Below are 19,178 nucleotides of genomic sequence, written 5' to 3'. Positions count from 1 at the left end.
ACAACACACATATGAAGTAGGTAAATTTTGTTATCCCAGTGGTTCTGTAAGAAAACTTCCATTGACTTCAATGAGAATATACAGTGCTTACTACCATAAGCAGTCTCAGTGACTTCAGGGTCTACTCATGGCAGTAAATATTGTGCTCGGTGGTGATTTCAGCATTGGGCCTTATGTCTGCAAATATATTTTAAGAGTGAATGTGCTACAATAAATGTTAAGTGTTTTATTACAAATGAAGGGCCTGATTCACCATTACTCCAAGATGATACTGGTATAACTCCACAGATTACCCTAATGGAAAAAATAGATATATTCCAAGGAATTCTACCAGCACAAGCCCTGGACTGAGGAAGTGGTGAATAAAACCTAATGTGTATTGCATGTGTCATGTTTGTTACAACATAACATTTGCACATGTGATGTGTGTGATTTTTTTCTTCTTTTTCACTCTTTTGCTGAGCAGCATTGCATGAATTTAATTTAATCATGAAACATCTGAACCAAATATTTTTGAGCTAGTCTTTGGATTAAGTAATCTACTGGAGTGAGTCATATTTCATAAGGAAAGTGAGTAGAAACAGATGGAGAATGTTTTTATATCCCAACATCATTAGCTCAGATAAGATTGACATTCATTGAAATTTTAGACATCATGACTCAAATGTTTTAACAAGAAAATATTAATGGAAGGTAGTTAATAGGGGCTACAGTGAGAACTAAATAATGGCTTGCAAATCAGTCTGGTCAGGGCAGGAACAAAACCTGTTTAGGTAGAATTCCTTTACTTATTGTAGTGGAACATTTTTGCTCTTCAGCTATTGGGTGGAGATGAATATTATACATTTAGCAACTAATCAGTATATACTAATAAATTTGTGGGATTTCTCATGGTAGTAAGCACTATACTTGGTAATTAGTGTCAGCAAGATTGGACCAATAATCATCATCTCCTGTGTGAAGTAGGTAAACAGTAGTATCCTAATATTACAGAGAGGGGCACAAAAGTCAAAAGTTAAATCAGTGTTTGGGACTTCCTTGCTGTCAAACACTCCTAAACCATGTTGCTTTGTTTTTTTATTATAGTATCCTTTGTACAAAGTATCCCAAACATCTCATGAAAGTCAGTGAGACAAGATGACGAAAAGAAAGGCTTCCATTAGACATAAAAGAAGAAGTATTTCAGATGTAAAGCTGAAGGGAAGAGATAGCTATAGATACAGTATCACAAAAATGAAAGAGTGACTCCAGATATGGAGACTGATAAGAACTGAAGTCAACGGGCATGGGCAGGACTGTACCAACTGGTGCTCTACTTTGGCCTCCATTAGCCTCGGGGCTGGGAAAACAAAAGGTGGCTAGAGCCATTTCCTTGATGTTCACAGTAGAGGAGTAAAGGATCAAGAAAATAAATATCAGGGGCCTGAATCTGATCTCATAGTAGTTTGCACCATTGGTACTTTTTTGACTTCAGTGGAATTAATTCTAATTTACAGTGGTATAAATAAGAACAGAATCAGGCCAAAATAACTAATTTAAACCCTTATCATCATCTAGGTCAACTATCGCAGCTGCCTACTGAAAGATGTGATAAGGATTGTTTATGCAAGACCTGTAAACAAAAGCATAAAGTGGTCAATTTTTAAATCCTTGAGTGATGATTTTTTAAAATAGAAAGTTAGCAAGACATCACTTCAAATTTTCTGATATGGCCAACTTGTCCTCCGAAAGTATTTCTGGCATTGTTCTATACCCAGAATTACTAGTATTGTGTAATGTTTGGTAATCATGGAATAACTAGAAATTGTGTCCAGACAAAACCCCAACTAAGTACAGATACAGTAATAAAAGAAGGAAGTAACCCTAATTAGAAATGCATGGTAGATGAATAGTAATACTTTTTCTGGATTTGAACCCTAATCCTGCAAACTGCTGAACATTTGTGAACCTCTGGGCGCTCTCAGCTTCTAAGACTACTGATGTGAGGGTGATCAGCACCTTGAAGAATCAAATGACAAAGCAGAATGCATCCAGATTATATAAATCAAAATATAGTTACTTGAAAAGCAGATTGAAACATGACAAAGATAGTTTGATTGATGCAGTTGATGAAAACTGACTAGAGAAGAAAAAGATTTCAGACCCTTTTGTTTTGTGGACCTGTGTGTATCGTTAAAAATAAAGAATTCATTAAAGAGCAAAAGATTCAGGAGCATGACATCAAGTCTGATTCATGAGGATGAGAAACAAAAGTGCTTATGTTTTACATTGATATAGAAATGCCAGAGGCCAATTTGTCTTTGTATGGGAAGAAAATTGTTACAGTCTATTGCTGATTTTTCTTTTTTTAACGGAAACTTTTTTTGTATTTTTATTAAAGGAAAAATCTATAAAATATTAATGATTTATGAATATCCTAGATGATCATAATGGCCAAAAGTAATAGTTTTCAGAAATACACTAGGTGAAAGAATAAGGATCAGTCAAATACAGTAAAGACTTCAATAGAGCTGTGTCTATTGAGGATCTGGCCCTAGGTCTACATGTAGAAATACATAGCTCATGCAAATGAATATTTTCAAAGTACATAAAAAAGCTGCATAAATGACATTAACAAATAATGATATTTGGAAGTATATTTTCTATGCAAAACTTTAAAAATATGCCTCTCAGAGATTAATGGATGTCAAAGGCAATTTAATGCAGATAAATGAAGAATTATGATGACTTTGATAAGATTTTATTACAAGACTTCACACACCATGCTGCATGAGAAGAAAAATGAACTGAAACTAGTGGGTGGGGGGGGTGAGGGTGATGAATCCATAGATGTCATCAGTGTATGATTACTAAAAGAACGACAAAAGGCAAATGTCTGTACTTAGCAATTTTGACAGGCCATTCATAGACAATTCTATGATATAATATATAGTGTATAAAAAGGAGCAAAACAATAGTAAAAACATCATTAATTGAGAAAATTAGTGCTTCCAGGGTGAAATTTGGGAATCCAAGTCAGCTAGGTGAAACATAAGTAATGTACACAGTATAAATACTGTATATTGATGAGAAGAGAACTCTATCAATTACACTAGAAGACACTAGCAAAGAGAAAATTATTGTACTAGTCTGTAAGCAAATTTTTGGCTAAAACTGATAGCCTAGTTTCTCAGCTGGTGTAATTCAGCATAACTTCATTGACTTTGATGGGAGGACTAATGATTTGCATCAGCTGAAGATCTGGCCTGACGGCTTTAAACTTCTATTTAAACCAGGGCCTGTGCAAGGAAGTTTCACGCCCTAGGAGAAACTTCCACCTTGCGCCCCCCCAAGCCCTGCAGCAGCTCTCCCCCGCCACGCTGAAGTGTGCCGCCCGTCCCCGTGGCAGCTCCCCACCCCCTGGTCTGAGGACCCCTGCGGTACCTCCCCACCCCAGCTCACCTCTGCTCCGTGTCCTCTCCAAGCAGGACTGCGCCGTGGAACCCCTGGGCTGGCAGCTGCCGGCAGCGGCGTGCTGACCCAGGGGACCTCCCTGGGTTGCCAAGGGGCGCCAGGGCAGCCCAGAGAATTCTGGGGGCCTGGGGTCTTCGGCGGCAGGCGGCCCCCGCTTTGGCGGTAATTCGCTGGCGGGGGGCCCTTCCACTCTGGGACCCGCCGCCAAAGTGCCCCGGAGACCCGCCACGGGGCCCCCCCACAGCCGAATTGCCGCCGAAGCGGGACCAGCTGCCGAAGTGCAGCCGGGTCTTCAGCAGTAATTCTGTGGTGGAGGGCCCCCGCCACGGGTCTCTGGAGCACTTCGGCGACTGGTCCCAGAGCGGAAGGGCCCCCCACCACCGAATTACTGCCGAAGACCTGGCTGCATGTCGGCAGCGGGTCACGCTTCGGCGGTAATTCACCGGCAGGGGGTCCTTCTGCCCCAGAGCAGAAGGAACCCCCGCCAGCGAGGGCCAGGAGCAGAAGAAGCTCCAGGGGCCCGGGCCCCACGAGTGTTTTCCGGGGCTCCCTGAGCGAGTGAAGGACCTCTCTCCAGGGGCCTCAAAAAACTCTCGTGGGGGCCCCTGCGGGGCCTGGGGCAAATTGCCCCTCGTGTCCCCCTCTCTGGGCAGCCCTGCTGGTTCGCTGACTCAGAGGAAGCCCTGGGCTGCTGGCTGCCGCAGCGATGCCCTGACCCGGGGGACCCCCTGGGCTGCAGGCTGCTGTGGTGGTGCCCTGACCCGGAGAACCCCCTGGGCTGCCGGCTGCCAGCTGCCACGGCAGCGCACTGACCCAGGGGACACCGTGGGCTGCCGGCTGCCAGCTGCCGCGACGGCACACTGACCCAGGGGACACCCTGGACTGCTGGCTGCTGCGGCGGTGCCCTGACCCAGGGGACACCCTGGGCTGCCGGCTGCCGCGGGCAGCTCAGACTCCCTCTCTGTCCCAGCAGCAGTGGCTGCTCAACCATTTAAAAAAAAATTGGGGAGCACTTTTTGGTGCCCCCAAATCTCGGCACCCTAGGCAACCGCCTAGCTCGCTTAAATGGTTGCACTGGCCCTGATTTAAACTTTTCCCTTTAGCGGAAGAGGCTAAAAATAAAGAACAAGGCTCAACATTTGTGTACGGTACTTTGGAATAAGAAAGTTCACTTATGATATAAAAACCTTAGAACTTATAAACAGATCCTGCACCCCAGCTCCCTTGTCAGTATCTCCCAGGAAGCAGTCAGCCCCTCACATTCTTGTTCAGGTTCACAATGCTGCTCCTCCTCTGTGTGCTTTAGAAACTACTTTAATGAACAAAGGCCCAATTCAACTTGATGTCAATGGGAATCTTTCCATTTGTATTCAATGAGAGTTGGATCTAGCCATAAACGCCTACTCTCTTACTGCAGTGTAAAGGGTCTAATAAAAGCGGCAAAGAATCCTGTGGCACCTTATAGACTAACAGACGTTTTGGAGCATGAGCTTTCGTGGGTGAATACCCACTTCCTCAGATGCATGTAGTGGAAATATCCAGGGGCAGGTATATATATGCTAGCAAGCAAGCTAGAGATAACGAGGTCAGTTCAATCAGGGAGGATGAGGCCCTCTTCTAGCAGTTGAGGTGTGAAAACCAAGAGAGGAGAAACTGGTTCTGTAGTTGGCAAGCCATTCATAGTCTTTGTTCAATCCTGAGCTGATGGTGTCAAATTTGCAGATGAACTAAAGCTCAGCAGTTTCTCTTTGAAGTCTGGTCCTGAAGTTTTTTTGCTGCAGGATGGCCACCTTAAGGTCTGCTATAGTGTGGCCAGAGAGGTTGAAGTGCTCTCCTACAGGTTTTTGTATATTGCCATTCCTAATGTCTGATTTGTGTCCATTTATCCTTTTCCGTAGAGACTGTCCAGTTTGGCCGATGTACATAGCAGAGGGGCATTGCTGGCATATGATGGAGTATATTACATTGGTGGATGTGCAGGTGGATGAACCAGTGATGGTGTGGCTGATCTGGTTAGGTCCTGTGATGGTGTCGCTGGTGTAGATATGTGGGCAGAGTTGGCATCGAGGTTTGTTGCATGGATTGGTTCCTGAGCTAGAGTTATTATGGTGCGGTGTGCAGTTACTAGTGAGAATATGTTTCAGGTTGGCAGGTTGTCTGTGGGCAAGGACTGGCCTGCCACCCAAGGCCTGTGAAAGTGTGGGATCATTGTCCAGGATGGGTTGTAGATCCTTGATGATGCGTTGGAGGGGTTTTAGCTGGGGGCTGTATGTGATGGCCAGTGGAGTCCTGTTGGTTTCTTTCTTGGGTTTGTCTTGAAGTAGGAGGCTTCTGGGTACACGTCTGGCTCTGTTGATCTGTTTCTTTATTTCCTCGTGCGGATATTGTAGTTTTGAGAATGCTTGGTGGAGATTTTGTAGGTGTTGGTCTCTGTCTGAGGGGTTAGAGCAGATGAGGTTGTACCTCAGTGCTTGGCTGTAGACAATGGATCAGGTGATGTGTCCGGGATGGAAGCTGGAGGCATGAAGGTAGGCATAGCGGTCGGTAGGTTTTCGATATAGGGTGGTGTTAATGTGACCATCACTTATTTGCACCGTGGTGTCAAGAAAGTGGACCTCCCGTGTAGATTGGTCCAGGCTGAGGTTGATGGTGGGGTGGAAGCTGTTGAAATCATGGTGGAATTTTTCCAGAGTCTCCTTCCCATGGGTCCAGATGATGAAGATGTCATCAATGTAGCGTAGGTAGAGAAGGGGCGTGAGTGGATGAGAGCTGAGGAAGTGTTGTTCCAGGTCGGCCATAAAGATATTGGCATACTGTGGGGCCATGCGGGTGCCCATAGCAGTGCCACTGATCTGGAGATATATATTGTCATCAAATTTGAAATAGTTGTGTGTGAGTATAAAGGGTCTAATGTTATCCTAGTTTAAATGAATTATGACAGTGGAGTTGTGTCCATTTACAGGAGGCTTAATTTGTTCCAAGTATCTCACCAAAGACTACAATCAAACAGGAGACAACAAGACAATACCCTTAGCACCTAAGTTGCTCACCAGCCCCTCCCTGCCCCCTCAATGAGATACAAACCTGCAGAGAGGATTTTTTTCCATTATTATTAGTTGCTCTTACAGTAATAACCCTGTGACATGAAATTCCATACATATGACTTGATTGTCATACTCTTACTGCTGCCTTTGGGCTTCAAGGGACTATCCATGGAGTAATGGCCAATTCAGCTTGAATAAGTGTATGACACTCTGGCCCATAGGAAACAAAATCAGGGGCAAATATTTTATTATAACTCATGTATTATGTTGCAAACTTTACAAGCCTTTTTTGTTATAAATTCAGCCACTGCAATTAAACATGTTTGAAACACAAACTTGGCATTAACTACAAGGATCAACTCCTCAGCTTGTGTAAGTGAGATTTCAGTGGAGCTGTGCCAGTTGCTACCAGATGAGGATCTGGCCCAAGATGTGCAGTTTCAAATGGTTTCTAGTACAAAACTGCCCTTAAAAGAAACAATGGTATTTTGGGGATTCCACTGGTGTAAAAGTAAAAGAATGCAGTGGTGAACTATGCCATTCATTAGTGCATTATGAAGACTAGCATCTTTGAATATTGGTACAATAATTAACATTGTCATTTTGCTTATTTTTATAAGTGATAACTATGTGACAACTTTTTTCTTCATTAATATTAATTTGAGATGGATTTTATACATAAGAGCATGTCACATTAGCTCAATAGACCAAAAACTGATAACAATAGTTTTTAAGTTATTTTACTGTATTCTGTACTGTATTGTATTCCACTATCTCAAAAGCAATTTAATTTTTCTGAATACAATTTCACAGTCGGTCTTTAATAGTGGATAAACAGCTTTAGATATTTACCATTAAATAAAAAAGTTAAATATACAGTGTACATTTCTTCAAACAGTTTTAAAAAAACAACAACAATGTACAGGTAGAAATAATATCATCAATGCAAAGACTGTCTAAATTAAATGGGAATTTGAGCATGGGGAAGAAACAGACTCCTTTCATCAAATCAGTTGGGGTCCCTATCTTATATCCCACTGAAGTCAACGGGAAGATCTCCATTGACTCCAGTAAGCTTTAGATCAGACTCCTTGTCCATCACACCAACTATACGACCTTGATATGAATTGTGAATGTTCCCTGTACACTAATGCAAATACAGCCAGCCACCTTGGAACCCTTCTTATGTGAATGGCAATCCTTGGCCTGTTCATCACGTAGCCCTATTGTGTTAATTGGGATGACTCATGTAAAGTTACTCATGTTTGTGTTTGCAGGCATGGGGCACAGTTACAGAACTGCAGGAACTGAATGCCCTGGTTTCACAATCCCATTATTTCCTTATACCGTACATCTTTATTACTACGAGACATGCAGACTTCTCTGTATAATTACACATATTTATACTAATTACATACCATGATTTGAACAGGTGCTTAAAATGTAAGGATTTTAATGACATAGTATAAATAAATATAATATAGAACTCAGATGTTCATCAGATGTTGCAAATTTTGCACATACAATAAATATATTTTTTCATAACTTTGTTGATACCTAGGTTCACCTCTTTCACTTACAGTGGAGGAATCCTAATCAACCACAGGTGTAATCTGGTCATTGTTGTAGTACTTAGAAGTAAAAAGAGCATAGCTGAATTATAGCTGTATATCAAAGAACTTTTTATTTAGTGATAACTTGACCTAGTTCATCTATAGTAGTAATATCTCCTCATTCTTTAATAGTGCTCACACAAAGGAGGAACTAAGAACTGATGACATGAGGAAGGCTTGAGGCATTTAATGCCTTTTTTGCTTCAGTCTTTACCAAAAGTGTTAATGGTGACCTGACCAGATACTCAACATAATTCATGTTATCAACAAGAGAGACGGAACCAAAATAGGAAAAGAGTAGGCTAAAGAATATTTAGTAAAATTAGATGTATTTAAGTTGGCAGGACCTGATGAAATTCATCCTAGGGTACTTAAAGAACTAGATGAAACAATTTTGGAACTGTTAGTAATTGTTTTTGAGACCCTATGAAGGATGGGTGAGGTTCCAGAGGACTGGAGAGTGGCAAACAATAGCTATCTTCAACAAGGGGAACAAAGAGGACCCATGGAATTGTAGACCAGTTAGCATAACTTTGATACCTGGAAAGATATTGGAACAAATTATTAAAAAATTGATTTGTAAGCACCTAAAGGATAACAGGGGGTTATAAAGAATAGCCAGCATGGATTTGTCAAGCGGAAATCATGCCAAACCAACCTTATTTCCTCCTTTAGCAGAGTTACCAGCCTAGTGAATAGTGGGGAAGCACTAGGCATGATATATATTTATTTTAGTCAGACTTTTGACAAAGTCTCACAGACATTCTCATGAGCAAACTAGGGAAATGAAGTTTAGATAAAATTACTATAAGGAGTGTAACATAACTCGTTGAATGACTATACTCAGAGTAAAGATTTGAACCAATTTTTGTATTACTGGTACTATGGCCTCAGGGATGGGCTACAGGCTCAGATATCAGGTTTTGCTCTCTCTCTTACAAACTTCCTGTGTAACTTTTGGCAAGTCACTTGGAGTCTCCATTCCTTGGAAAATGAGCCTGCACAGCAGACACACACATGACCTGGAGAAATCTAATGGTAAAAAAAGGAAAGGAAAAGGCCAATATAAAAAACAATTAGAAATGTAAATATCCTGATCCAACTCCCACTGAAGGTGATCAAAATTTTTTCATTGACTTCAATGGGAGTTAGACTGGGCCCTAGATAATTTTTCTTAATAATTGTGAATTATCACCCCTAAACTACAATATTTTTACATCAACCCTATTATGAAATAAAAACAGCAGGGAAACTCAGTTGCCTTAAATAACTCAAGTCTGGATTGTTTTGAAATGCTGCTTTGAAATAAGATCAATCTTAATATCAACCTCAATGAAGTTAAAAGTGAGCCTAATAAATTGAGACAATTCTTTTTAAATTAAACTCTGTGAACCTCAGAGTTTAGAGACACAAAATACTATTTTGAATTAAAATAAACAGCATACCTCCTTTTAAAAATGTGCTGGAGGCAATCTACTTGTTCTGTTAATCAGATCTCAACAGAAAGTTTTAAAAGAATAAACTGCCTGCATGGGTCATTATGCCTCAGGCTCAAAGTGAACTGAACACAGTGTTCATTTTACTATAGTTGCCTTGTGTCACTACAGTCTAGAACTTTCTTTTGATAACTCTTAAGTATTGAGGTGTGGTTTTGCATATTTACAGGATTTAAAGATCTTGCCTGACAGGAAGGAGGGTGGGGGAGGAGAATGTTTTACCATAGCAAGAAAAGAGATTTTCCTCTTATTCTTTAGTATTGGAAAAAGACACTTAAAGATGTGAGGAAAAATCTACTTCTCTTTTTTAGGTAAAATATCCCAGCCCTATTAAATGTTTTACAACTACTTTATTAGTACAACATTTTGTAAATATGGGCAATGTAAGTTCTTAATATTTAATATCCTGGAGCTAAATGTTTCCCTTAGACAATTGCCTTGATCCCATTTACTGTGTAACTGTAGTGTTTTGAGTGACAATATGTAACATGGGATCTGCGGGATTCCTTAGAACTAAAATTAGAATCTGATCCAAAGTCATTTGAAGTAAAGTGTCAGTCTTCTCTTTGATTTCAATTAGCTTTGAATCAGGCTCTAAAACCCTTATCCTGAGTGTACACAAGTATAAAAGTATAACTGAGTGTACACAAGTACATAGGTATAAGAGAGCACAGAATCTAACTCACTGAAGACAGCAAGGAATTAAAAACAAAACAAATAAAAAAAAACCCTGAAAGCCTAGAGACAGGGCTTGTGCAGTTTAAGAGAACAAGAACTTATTTAATATATTATGAATCAGTGGGTTCTGTACTTTGTATTTATTTCTGTTTGTATTTACAAGTGTAACTCCTCATATTCATAGTTTGGATTGTAGTCAATTTTTGTATCAAAAAGTTGAAACGTGGTATGTGAGGTCACTTTATTACAGCTTTTTTTAATTTAGTAATCAATTACCAGTTATATTTTTTGAGTTTTCAGTCTGCCATAGGAACTAGACAAGCATCCAATCAATCCTATAACTGAACAGATATTCAGAAAAACTGAGGTCCGACTCCATAATCTGACATCCAAATTCTTTCCAAATTCTCATCACTTAACATCATAAATTTTCATTCTCTCTCTGTTAAACTGACCTTCTCTTGGATTAAAATTATAGTATCCACTAGTTTTCCAGCTGTGATGTTGTTTTTCACTATCTTTCTATTCCTTTGGGTCCTTTCTTTTCTAATTAATACACTAAGCAGAACTGGCTTTCTTTCTCACAGCTTGATCACTTTTTTCATGCATGATACCATCTGCCTAATAGGCTCTCTTATCTGAGACTGCTATTGTAGATTCTGCTGTACATCCCCAGAGATCTTAATCCATGTTTTCTCATCATTAAAGAAATCCCTTCTCATTTATAGCTGATTTCAGCAACAAGTTTTTCAGCACCATCTAACAAAATTTACATATACTACAGCATGCTCACCTACTAAGCTTTGTTGCACTAACATATAGCAATATATATTGAAGTGTATATTCTTCTTGGTTCACATGTAGTTCTCAATAGCAATAATGGGAGTCAGCATATACTTCGTATCCTGAATCCTGGAACATGGACTTGAAAGGAATGGGCCAGATCTTCCTCTGATGCATTTCGGCATAGCTCCGTTTACTTCAATAAAGCCATACAGATTTACACTAGTTGAGGACAGGCCTAATCCAACATAGATAAACTTGTGTTATTTTGTACTGCACCTAGAGCCCTTACAAATCCCTTGCACCCCATAAAGCTTGTGGCAGGAATATCACCTTCCGGTGTACTTAGGAAGAAATATATTGATTAATCATTTCTTTGTATTATTGAAAATAAATTGATGAAATGTTTCTCTTAAGAAAACAGCAAATGCACAAACAGAACTGCTGCCTGGGGCATTTTGACCAGCTATAAGAGAGACATCTTTGAAAAACTAGCTAGACGAAATTTATAGGACAGATCTCATTGGGAACTTAGACTGCTGTGACAATTATTTTGCTTCTATAGGGGATTATGTATCTCATCTCTTTAAAAACAGGAATAATTACAAATCCCTAAAAGGGAGCTTTTAATTGACCTCAATGGTCTTGTTCAGATATAAGTCAGAACAGAATTCAGCCCACTATACATTGGAAGGGGAAGGGAGGAAGAAGGACCTTTCCTGCTATTTAAAAAGCTAAGATCAAATATCCACACCTAGAACAGATTCTGATACCCATATTCAAATTGTTGACATCCTGACCCCAGTGAAGTCAATGGCAAAACTGTCATTGACTTCAAGGGATCCAGGATTTAATCAACTGAGTAGTTCTTTGGGCCACCAGTTGTCCCACTGAAGCCAATGAGATCATACATACAGTAACACAGGGTGTCATCAGGAGGGCTTTGGTTTCCTTGACAAGGGGAGGCTGTTCTGGGAAGTAGGAAGGGGAGAACATTTATGGATACAGACTGGCTAACCTAGTGAGGGCTTTAAACTAGGTTTTGTGTGGGCAGGTGACAAATGCCCGCAGGAGGTAAGTATAAAGCATGGAGACCCGGGAGAAGGGTTGGAGTCTGGAGGGAGCACGGACTGTTATAATAGGAATAAGGGAGAAACAAGAGAGAACATAGAGGGGAAATCAAACCAGTATCTTATATTTCTGTATACTAATGTGAGAAGTATGGGGCATAAGCAGGAAGAACTTGAAATGCTAGTTAATAAACACAAATATGACGTAGCTGGCATCACAGAGACTTGGTGGGATAATACTCATGACTGAAATATTGGTATAGAAGGGTACAGCTTGCTTAGGAAGGGCAGGCAAGGAAAAAGGAGAGGAAGAGTTACTTTATATATGAAAAATGTATACATTAAGACAGACCACCTAACAAGGAAGAAGAGGTGGATGAGGCTTTTTTTTAAAAGACTAACAAAATCATCCAAAGCACAGGACTTGGTGGTGATGGGGTACTTCCCAGACATTTGTTGGGAAAATAATATAGCAGGGCATAGATTATCCAACAAGTTCTTGAAATGTATTGGAGATACTTTTTTAGTTCAGAAAGTGGAGAAATCTAGTAGGGAAGAGGCTGTTCTAGATTTAATTTTGACAAATAGGGAGGAACTGGTTGTGAATTTGAAAGTGGAAGGCATTTTAGGTTAAAGTGATCATGAAATGGTAGAATTCATGATTTTAAGGAATAGTAGGAGGGAAAACAGCACAGTAAAGAAAATAGATTTCAAGGAGCAGACTTTAGCAAACTCAGGCAGTTGGTAGGTAAGATCCCATGGAAAGCAAGTCTAAGGGGGAAAACAGTTCAAGAGAGCTAGCACTTTTTTAAAGAGACATTATGAAGGGCACAAAAGGAAACTATTTCACTGCATAGGAAAGATAGGAAGTATGGCAAGAGACCATCCTGTCTTAACCAGATCTTCATTGATCTGAAACTCAAAAAAAAGTCCTACAAAAAAATAGAAACTAGGTCAACTTACAAAGGATGAGTATAAACATATAACACAAGTATGTAGGGTCAAAATTAGAAAGGCTAAATAAAGATTAAACTAGAGAGAGCCATGAAGACATAAAAACATTCTATAAATATATTAGAAGAAAGAGGAAGACCAAGGATAGGGTAAGCCCATTGCTCAGTGAGGGGGGGAGAACAATAACAGAAATTGTGGAAATGGCAGAAATACTAAATGACTTTGTTTTAGTTTTCACTAAAAAGGTTAGTAGAGATGGATGTCTAACAATGAATGACTGTGAAAATGAGGTAGGGTCAGAGGCTAAAATAGGGAAAGAAAAAGTTAAAAATTACTAAGACAAGTTACATGTCTTGAAGTCACCAGGGCCTGATGAAATACATCCTAGAGTACTCTAGGAGCTGTCTGAGGACCTATCTGAGCCATTAGTGATTATCTTCGAAAAGTCATGGAAGATGAGAGAGATTCCAGAGGACTGGAAAAAGGCAAATATAGTACCAATCTATAAAAAGGGAAATAGGGACAACCTGGGGAATTACAGACCAGTCAGCTTAACTTCAGTATCCAGAAAGCAAATGGAGCAAATAATTAAGCAGTCAATTTGCAAATATCTATAAGATATACCTATCTCATAGAACTGGAAGGGATGCCAAAGAGTCATCAAGTCCAGTCCCCTGCCTTCACTAGCAGGACCAAGCACTGATTTTGCCCCAGTTCCCTAAGTGATCCCCTGAAGGGCTGAACTCACAACTCTGGGTTTAGCAGGCCAGTGCTCAAACCACTGAGTTATAAGGTGACAAGTAAAAGTCAGCACCTATTTATCAAGAACAAATCATGTCAAACCAACCTAGTAGCTTCCTATGACAGGATAACAAGCCTTGTGGATAGACAGGAAGCAGTAGATTTGTATATCTTTGACACTGTCTTGCATTATCATCTCATAAACAAACTAGGGAAATAAAACCTAGATAGAGCTACTATTAGGTTGGTCAATAACTGATTGGAATACCATTCCCAGAGAGTTGCATAAATTGTTCACAATCAAGATGGAAGGCAACATTGAGTGGGGTCCTGCAGGGATCAGTTCTGGGTCCAGTTCTATTCAATATCTTCATCAATGATTTAGATAATGGCAGAGAAAGTACACTTAGAAAGTTTGTGGACAATACCAAGCTGGTAGGGGTTGCAAGGGCTTTTGAGGATAGGATTAAAATTCAAAATGATCCAAACAAACTGGAGAAATGATCTGAAGTAAATAGGATGGAATTCAAATGCAAAGTACTCTACTTAGGAAGGAACAATCAGTTGCACACATACAAAATGGGAAATGACTGTGTAGTGAGGTGGTGTGGCCTCCCTCTGAGCCAGAGGGGGAGGGACCACTCTCTCCACTCAGCTGGGCAGAGTCCAGCTGGGCCCAGCCCTCCCACCAGAAGTTGAGAGGCCAGGCAGAAAGTACAAAAGATGGAGCCCCTAGACTCAGTGGAGGCTGAGCCAGGGAAGGAGACAGATGCTTGCTACTGCCCACTGACCCTGCTGACGAGCCTGTAGAGGCCAGAGGCAGAGGAGGAGCTGGAGCGGATAGAACTGCTGGCTGCCAAATACCCTGAGAAACCTGAGGAACCAGAGACAGATCTGGAACTCGTGTAGGAAGTAACCCAGGAATTTAGTTCAATGGTGTTGTGACTTAACAGCCGGTCAGCGTGTTGCGGAAGGATCCCCAATGGCCCGGCGGCGGGACACCCTGTAACTGTTAGGGCCTAGGGCTGGAATGCAGTGGAGCAGGGCTGCCTGGGGGGGCAAGTGGGGCAATTTGCTCCAGGCCCACCTTGCAACTTTTTTTTATGGAAGGGGGCCCCGAAGTGCTTTGCCCTAGGCAGCCTGAATCCTCTGGGCAACCCTGCAGTGGAGTTGGGCGAGTCTACATTCTGTCTCCCTGACACCGCACCCCTTGGGTGGCAGCTTCCCCACCATGGACCACATGGCCAGTGCTTGCCAGGGCTCCCCTGCCTAAGGGATTAGCGCTATCAACTGCTTGCCAGCGCTTCCCTGCCTAAGGGGTTAGCGCTATAGACTGCTTGCTGGCTCTACCCTACCTAGGGCCTCTTGACCATTTCAAGCTGAATCTGAGTCAACAGTGTAACACTCCAGCAAAAAAAACAAACATCATTTTGGGATGTATTAGCAGACGTGTTGTAAGCAAGACACGAGAAGTAATTCTTCCGCTCTACTCCATACTGATTAGGCCTCAACTGGAGTATTGTGTCCGGTTCTGGGCACCACATTTCAGGAAAGATGTGGACAAATTGGAGAAAGTCCAGAAAAGAGCAATGCAAAAGCAAAGCTCTGGAAAAAATGACCTGTGCGGGAAGATTGAAAAAAATGGTTTGTTTAGTCAGCAGATGAGAAGACTGAGAGGATCATAATAACAGTTTTCAAGTACGTAAAATGTTGTTACAAGGAGGAAGGAGAAAAAAAATGTTCTCCTTTACCTCTGAGGATAAGACAAGAAGCACTGGGCTTAAGCTGCAGCAAGGAAGGTTTAGGTTGGACATTAGGAAAAACTTTCTGTCACAGTGGTTAAGCACTGAAACAAATTGCCCAGGAAAGTTGTGGAATCTCCATCATTGGAGATTTTTAAGAGCAGGTTAGACAAACATCTGCCAGGAATGGTCTAGATAATATTTAGTCCTGCTATGAGTGCAGAGGACTGGAACAGATGACCTCTCAAGGTCCCTTCCAATCCTATGTTTCTATGATTCTATGCTATTCAACATAAGGGTATTCAAATCCAGCCCTGTTAGATTTCTCCATCCAGACTGTAATAAAACTGAAGAAGAAAGTGTGTCATAAAACATACTATACATAAAATTACTTTTAAAAGACCAGTTTTAACTCATTCTGAAGACATAGTTCTAAAATGCAGATGAAACATTCATAGACATTTTAAAATATTTTTGTTTAGGGGAATTTGTCTTGTTCATAAAAACTTATAGCTTTGCCACATGCCAGCGTGTTGTTATGCTTGCCCAGGAACAGCCCAAGAGGGAAGATTGTGACTCAGGAAGTCACAGTATATCTCTTGGATCCCCTGCTGCTCAAGGGAGAAAGTACACTGTGATAGGTATATGTATGTTCCCTGACAGTATGTTAGCCAAAGCATTGAAGGCAGAGCCAAAGCTCTGCCTAGTTCTCCTCATATGTCCACAGCTCATCCCTCACAATCCCCAGTGATGGGGAAGTACTGGCTGTACCAAACCTGCTTCTTTTCCCAGGCTGCTACCTGTGATATCTTTGTACCTCCTTATGCATTTCTGCCATCATGCTAGCTTGGCCACAGTTTGGACCTATTTAATTAAGGCTGCTTAAGTGCTTTGCTGAGTAGAGATGGACTTAGCAACATGCTTAGAGTTAAGCAAACGTTTTGCCCAATAGTGCTGTTAATCATTCTCGGTCATTCAGAAAATAAAATTCAGAAAATAAAAAGGAAAAAATCCAGTAACAATTCAGATAGTGACAATCTTCTCTGTCTCCTATCCTGGGGTTAAGAGTGATCCTGAATTCCACACAGCATTATGACTAAGATCCCCAGGTACTGAAGAACAGAGGCCGTTAGGTAAAAACAATTATACAGCAAACCTTAAATTATACAGTAAACCTTAAATAACCACCATTAGAATGATGTAATTTCTTAACTAGAATCTGTGAACGGAGTCTTGCCACTCAATGTTTTATATTTTTAAAAGAGAACAAGATTTCACAATGCCCACACGTTATATATTTTATCACTACTCCTAGAAGGACTTGCCTATTTTCTACTTGCCACTTCCGCTCTAATGCTCTGTTAGTACTAACAGAATAAAATCTCACTGTCAAAAGAGTGGGTTAAAATAATCCCTGGCGAAGCTCCACTGACCTCAGCAGAGTTTACATCAGTGATGGATTTGACCTAGCTCATGAAGGAGCATACCAAAATACATAGCTAATGTTATGGCACCACTTTCAGAACTAACAATTTATCACATCAATGAGCAAGCAGAAAGGGGAGATTTATGGAAGCCTTTTCAGCAAGCCTGATGTACGAGATAAGGCATCTACAACTGTACAAACTTCAGTTGTGTGAAACGTTTAGCAGAAACTTGCTTTTCTTATAGTCATAGTCCCAGTTAGGGTTGGTTAAGATTAATTTCTTCCCTTTGTCCAGTGGGTAGGCAAATAATAATCTTTTCTTGTTTAGGTGGATACTTCCATGTTCAAAGCATACCCACTTACTACAGCACATACGGATCATCTTTATTGGAACTACTACTGCAATCAAGCTACCAACCAGGTAGCATGGGACTCTGAGTCCTCTTTTGAGCTGAAATATTCCCCACTGCACTGCAAAATTCTTCTGCTTTCTGCATATCAGTCCAACTCAAATACAATGAATTATGATAAGCTCACTAGTGACCCTGCCAGCAGGTAGGGGATCTTTGGGGACAACTACTGCACTGGTGGGGTGCAAAATAAACTTTATTAAGAAAATGCAAAAACAGGGAAAATTCAATAGTGAGGGGTATGGGGTTTGTTAAGGTAGACAATTGGGGAGGGGTTTCTTTTAGTAAATAGTATAGGGGGTTTCAACAGTGGGGTACAATACAGTGGGGTACAATACAGTTGGTAACCAATTAACACTGAAGTATAAATGTTATAGGTAGCTACAATTTCTATGTAAAGGGTGTGTCACAGCAGCATATAACCAACTAATACTTATGGGTAAAATGTGTTAAATAACCAACAACTCTAGATAAAAATGTGTCACGGTGGTGTAAATGTAAAATGTGAGGTGTGTCAGAGAGAAAAAGGGTAACCAATGGGGTTTTATGCTAGACTTCAGTAATACAATTGAGGTTTGGCAGCAGTAGGAGAGGGGTGAACACGTGGGGGAAGGGATTAAAAGAGAGAGAGAGAGAGAAAGGCAGTGGTAGAGGAATGAGGTTGGGGGATGGGGAGCACGTGGTGGAGCAGAGACCAAAGGCAGAGGCACTGCGAAGGGAGATTTAAACTCAGGGAGACACAGAGAGCAGACAGGCTGCAAGTTTAAACAGCAGAGAGACTGCAACGAGTGACTGGGGAGCTCGGGGATAGACAATGGCAAGCTTAGGGGCGGGGGTTAGGGCAGCGGGAAGACAAACTTAACCACAATTATACAGAACACAGCAAAATCTTATTTATGATCTAACTTAACCAAGACTACACAAATTAGCAAGTAACAGAATACAATGCAACAATTCTTTTTTAAACCTAACTTACAGAGCACAATACAAACAATTCTTTAAACCTAACTTAACCACAGCTATGCAAAATGAAATTACAACTCATCTAGACTAAGAACCTGATTCTAATAGGTGCACCTTACACTATGCCAATTCTTTGATCGGGAGGGGGAGCAGTTCCAGAGGGCAGAGTGGTGTGTGCCTAGGATACAGCCCCCGGGGTGAGGGTGGCTGCAGCAGTGGGCGGCTGCAAGCCGGTGGCCCAGGATACAATCCAGGAAGGCACAGCTTAGCAGCGGCACAGGCTTATTTTTAGCAGCAAAGGCGCTGAGGAGCAAGAAACAGATTACAGATACAGACCAAGGAGTTAGCTTTGGTCTGTCTGCTGGGGAAACAAGGCCAGCAGCTAGGACAGGGGGAGTCTGCAAGAGGGAGTTCTTACCAATCCCCAGGATAGCAGCAAGCACAGAGGCAGGAACAGCAGCAGCATCGGAGGATGGAGAGAGGACTCGATTCGCTTACAATAATCAGGAGATCTCCAGGCACAAATTTGTTGTTCGTGGGAGGGGAGTTTAAAAACGAGGGTACGCTCAAAAAAAACAAGATCGGGGAGAGGGCCCCCCCAAAGATCCCTAGCTGTTCAGACCAGGTGGCAAAGCAAGGACCTTCTCTGAGGTCTGATCAGAAAATGTCCAGCTTTAAAGGCAAACTCAGGCAGTTTCCCACCAGTACTTTTGATTGGCTCCTCTTGATACGGGGGAGGAGAGAAGGCAGGGAAAGGCTGCAGGTAAGCATAGGCATGCCTGGGCATGTTCTGAGCCACAGGTAT

The sequence above is a fragment of the Gopherus evgoodei genome, chromosome 1, assembly GCF_007399415.2.
Source record: "Gopherus evgoodei ecotype Sinaloan lineage chromosome 1, rGopEvg1_v1.p, whole genome shotgun sequence".
NCBI classification, from domain to species: domain Eukaryota; kingdom Metazoa; phylum Chordata; order Testudines; family Testudinidae; genus Gopherus; species Gopherus evgoodei.
This window is presented reverse-complemented; position numbering follows the sequence as displayed.